Below are 5250 nucleotides of genomic sequence, written 5' to 3'. Positions count from 1 at the left end.
TTACTTTCTAATATTTGGGAAAATCATAGAAAGACGTAATCTTTATTTATTGGGAAATAGTAGAGATTCATATAGAGATTAAGTGCATTCATATAATGATCCATTAGAAGTATATCAAGATCAATACCCATGATCATACACTCTATTTAACGGGGACACAACCTTAGTTTCTTTTACCATAAATTTCCACCAAAGCAAGTAGATAGCAATTAGTTATAGAAAAATCAATTATTACCAAAATCATCGGATTAAGACATTAGACCTACAACTTAGCATCCTAAGATTTTAGTAACCTTTTCACACCATATTCCCTGTGGGATTCGACCCCAACCTTGTTGGGTTACTATATTTGACAACGTCCACGTTATACCATTAATAGGTGTAATTTGAGCATATCAAATTTTGGCACCGTTGCCGGGGAATACGGTTTTGAAATTACTAAATAGTGTTTGCTTTGATTGAAGTCTTTTTCTTATTCCATCACACCTTGTTTGCTACTCTATGTAAACCAGGTGAGCATGAATCAAAATCAGCAAAATCAATGTGCTGGTAACCGGGGGAATTGGTTGAACAATCAGGCGAATGAATCAGATGATGAGAATATTTTCACGGATCTTCTTCCAGAGGAGGACTATGCATCTGCTATTGTTCAGCCTCGAGTTGGAGCTGCTACTGTTAAAATTGACTCCTCTCTATACCAGTTGTTGAAACTTGAGGGATACTTTCGGAACTCTACCGAGAATGACCCTCAACGTCGTTTGCAGAATTTTGTGGATGTGTGTGCTAATCACATCCAGAACAACGTTCCACAAGATGATATTCGATTGAAGTTATTAAAATATTCCTTAGCTGGAGGGGCAAGAACATGGTTTGAGAAGCTGCCCCGAAATTCGATTACTTCATGGGGAGAGATGGTGACTGCTTTTCTCACAAAGTGGTACCCCCCTAGCAAGATGGCTGAAATTCGTGACAAGATATATGAATTTAAGCAGCGACCGGGGGAACAACTATATGAAGCCTGGGAGAGATTCAAGGAGTATTTGCAGAAGAGCCCGAATCATGGTTTTCCGGAACAAATATTAATGGAGAAGTTCTACCGAGGGCTAGATCCAGTGACGCAGTCAGTTGCTAATAATGCAGCTGATGGTTGTTTCATGAACAAAACTTATCGACGAGTGACCACCACAAGCTGTCGACTCATAATCAGGCTTGGAACTCAAACAATGCTGATGTGGTACCGTATGGTAGTGCTATGATCCAGAATATAGTGAAGGAGAATCAAGACACCCAGCAAACATTGGCAGAACTTGCAACAAATATTTCCTTGCTAACGAAGAAGTTTGATGAATCCCAAATCAAGAAGGTAAATGTTTGTGAGGATGATACGGTTTTGCCAAAAGGGATGTACCATGCTCAAGATGGTCCATTCCATGATGGGCCACCTATGCAAGTTGAAGATGCTAATTATGTTAATAACTCTCAAGGGGTTTACCAAAGACAGAATTACCAAGGTGGCTATCAGAATCAGAATCAATGGAGACCTCAGCAAGGTCAAGGTGCTTACAACAACTATGGGAACTACAACAATAACAGAGCAAGGTAGTTCGAAGGTTGAATCAATGCTTGAGAAGATTCTGGCAAATCAATCTAAGTCTGAAAGGACTTTATCTGGGCTGACAGAAACAGTGGGTTCCCATACAGTGGCTACTCAGAAGCTTGAGTCACAGATGAGGGATATTTCTAGAGAGCAGCACCCTCCTAAAAAGGGAGGACTTCCGAGTGATACTATTCCAAATCCCAAGAATGGGGGAGGTGGTGTAGACCGTGTGTTTGCCATCACTACTAGGAGTGGTAAAATACTCCAGGGGGCTACTGAGAAGGGGATTGATCTTGTGTCGATAGATGAAGAGGATGAGGTGCAGTCTGAAGCACCTATTATTGCTGATGAGAATCCTACTAACAAGAAGGTTGCCGAGATTCCAGAGATGGTGAAGGAAGCTGATAACACAAGCAAGTAGGCTGTAAAAGGGGCTCTCCTCCCTTTGACGCAGCTTTTCAAATCTAAACCTCTTTTTCCTCAGAGGTTGATAAGAAGAAGGAAGATGCTAAGTTCGAGAAGTTTTATGATCAGTTGAAGCAGTTATCTCTGAATTTTCCCTTCTTGGAAGCTGTCAAGGAGATGCCCGGTTTTGCTAAATATTTGAAGGACCTGCTGACCAAGAAGAAAACGGTGCAACATTAAACTGTGAGTTTGACTCACACTGTGAGTTATATCATTTCAACTACAACTGTTCAGAAAAAGGGAGATCCTGGGGCGTTCACCATTCCTTGTTCTATAGGGCACCATGATTTTGCTCGTGCTTTGTGTGATAATGGGGCGAGTCTTAATTTGATGCCCCTTGCTATATATAAACATTCAGGCTTGGGGATGCCAAGGCTGACTACTATGAGATTGCAAATGGCTGATAGGTCTATCAAAAGACATATGGGGGTGGTTGATGATGTAATTGTGCGGGTTGGTGATTTTATGTTGCCCGCTGATTTTGTGATTCTTGACTGTGCTGTTGATCGGGACATTCCTATCATTCTGTGGGGACCTTTCCTTGCTACATGGAGGGCTCTGATGGATTCGGAGAAAAATGAAATCAAGTTCCGAGTCAACAATGAAGAAGTGACTTTTCAGGCTAGCAAAGGGATGAATTTACCAAGTGCTTACGAGAGTATTTCGGTAATTGATTCGTTTAATGTTGTTGATGAAGCAGTGGAGTTCAAGATGGAAGAAGAAAGTTTGGGTGAAGCTCTAGCTGGTATTCTTATGAATTTCGATGCTGAAGACATGGAAGGCTATGTGGAGACAGTTAATTCACTTGGTGGGTTAGGCTCATATTCATACCACCCAAAGAAGCTAAATCTTGATCTGGAAAATAGAACAACTTCTCCAACAAAGCCTTCGATCATTGAGCCACCTAAGTTGGAGCTTAAGTAGCTCCCATCACATCTGAAATATGAGTTCCCTGGTCCAGACAATACATTACATGTGATTGTTTCAGCCCTATTTACTGAGAAGCAGATTTTACAGCTTTTGGAGGTGTAGAGGGAGTATAGGCGTGCTATTGGTTGGACCATAGCAGATATTCGAGGTATAGCATCAGAGGAGACTGAACTAGAATATGCAAGAGGTCGTCAAGAAAGAGATCATCAAATGGCTGGATGCGGGCGTGGTTTACCCAATTGCTGATAGTAAATGGGTGAGCCCAGTCCAATGTGTTCCTAAGAAGGGCGGCATCACTGTTGTGCCGAATGCAAAGAATGAGTTGATCCCGACTAGAACTGTCACCGGATGGAGAGTTTGCATGGACTATCGCAAGCTCAACACAGCAACTTGCAAGGACCATTTCCCTATGCCCTTCATTGATCAGATGGTTGATAGGCTAGCAGGGCGTTCCTACTATTGCTTCCTTGATGGGTATTCGGGCTACAATCAGATCAACATTGCTTTGGAAGATCAGGAGAAGACCACTTTTACTTGTCCTTATGGGATGTTTGCATTTAGCCGGATGCCTTTTGGTTTGTGTAAAGCACCAGCCACTTTTTAGAGGTGCATGATGTCAATCTTCTCTAACATGGTGGAGGAATTTTTGGAAGTATTCATGGATGACTTCTCTGTTGTGGGGGATTCGTTTGAAGACTGTCTTGGCCATCTGGGTCAAGTGCTGAAAAGATGTGAGGAGACAAATCTGGTGCTAAATTGGGAGAAGTGTCATTTTATGGTGAAGGAAGGAATCGTCCACGGTCACAAAATCTCTGAAAAGGGAATCGAGGTCGACCAAGAAAAAATTGATATGATTGCAAAACTTCCACCACCTATCTCAGTCAAAGGTGTCCGAAGTTTCTTGGGACATGCTGGGTTCTACAGGCGCTTCATCAAAGATTTCTCCAGGATTGCTAACCCAATGTGCAAGCTTCTTGAAAAAGAGGCTAAATTTGTGTTTAGTATAAGTGCCAGAAGGCGTTTGAGGAGTTAAAAGAGCGTCTCACTACTGCTCTTATCATTGTTGCTCCTGACTGGTCTTTGCCATTTGAACTGATGTGTGATGCTAGTGGTTTTGCAATAGGTGCTGTTCTTGGGCAGAGGCACAATAAAATTATGCACCCGATCTATTATGCAAGCAAAACACTGAATGCTGCCCAGATGAATTACACAGTGACGGAGCAAGAACTCCTTGCCATTGTGTTTGCTTTTGAGACATTTCGGGTCTACATGTTGGGGTCCAAAGTAGTGGCCTACACTGATCATGCAGCCTTGAGATACCTCATGGCAAAGCAGGAAGCAAAGCCGCGACTGATCAGATGGGTGCTATTGGTGCAAGAGTTTGATTTTGAGGTGCAGGACCGCAAGGGCATCGAAAACCAGGTTGCTGACCATCTCTCTCGGCTTGAAGAGGCTGGGAGACCTTCTGATGAGCTTGATATAGATGATGATTTTCCGGATGAGAGGATGTTGGCTGTATCAATGGAGGTGGCACCGTGGTATGCTGATATTGCCAATTATTTTGTAACAGGCATAGTTTCAGAAGATATCAAAGGCTACCAAAAGAAGAAATTCTTGCGGGATGCTCGGCAGTAGTATTGGGACGAGCCTTATTTGTTCCGAACATGCGCTGACAACATCATTTGGCGTTGTGTTCCTGAAAGTGAAGTGATGGTAATTCTAAAGGCATGCCATGACTCTCCTGTTGGGGGTCATCATAGCGAAAATCGGACTGCGGCTAAGGTACTTGAGTGTGGCTATTGCTGGCCGATCATTTTGCATGATGATAATCTGTTGGTGCGGTCCTGTGATCAATGTCAAAGACAAGGGAATATCGGCAGAAGGCAAGCGATGCCTATGAATTTTGTTATGGAGGTAGAAGTGTTCGATGTCTAGGGGATTGACTTTATGGGACCCTTTGTGAGTTCAGGTGGCATGAAATACATCTTGGTTGCTGTGGACTATGTGTCAAAATGGGTAGAAGCTGTGGCTTTACCTAATAACGAGGCCAAGAGTGTCATGGGGTTCCTCAAGAAGAACATATTTACTCGCTTTGGTACTCCGAGGGCTATAATCAGCGATGGTGGTTCCCACTTTTGTAATAGAACTTTCGCGGGACTGATGGAGAAATATGGGGTCAAACATAGGGTGGCAACCCCTTATCATCCTCAGACAAGTGGGCAAGTTGAAGTGTCCAATAGGGAGATCAAGAGTATTCT

The 5250-nt window shown here is 42.9% G+C and overlaps 1 non-coding gene across 1 annotated transcript; it reads right to left on the bottom strand.

Moving 5' to 3' along the window:
- Positions 1-960: 960 nt before the first annotated feature.
- On the bottom strand, positions 961-1066 carry LOC132620585 (small nucleolar RNA R71). The gene has a single exon (XR_009575028.1). It is a non-coding gene; the product is annotated as a small nucleolar RNA R71 (small nucleolar RNA).
- Positions 1067-5250: the final 4184 nt, after the last annotated feature.

This window comes from Lycium barbarum, chromosome 11, assembly GCF_019175385.1.
Source record: "Lycium barbarum isolate Lr01 chromosome 11, ASM1917538v2, whole genome shotgun sequence".
In the NCBI taxonomy this organism is placed as follows: domain Eukaryota; kingdom Viridiplantae; phylum Streptophyta; class Magnoliopsida; order Solanales; family Solanaceae; genus Lycium; species Lycium barbarum.
This window is presented reverse-complemented; position numbering and strand designations above follow the sequence as displayed.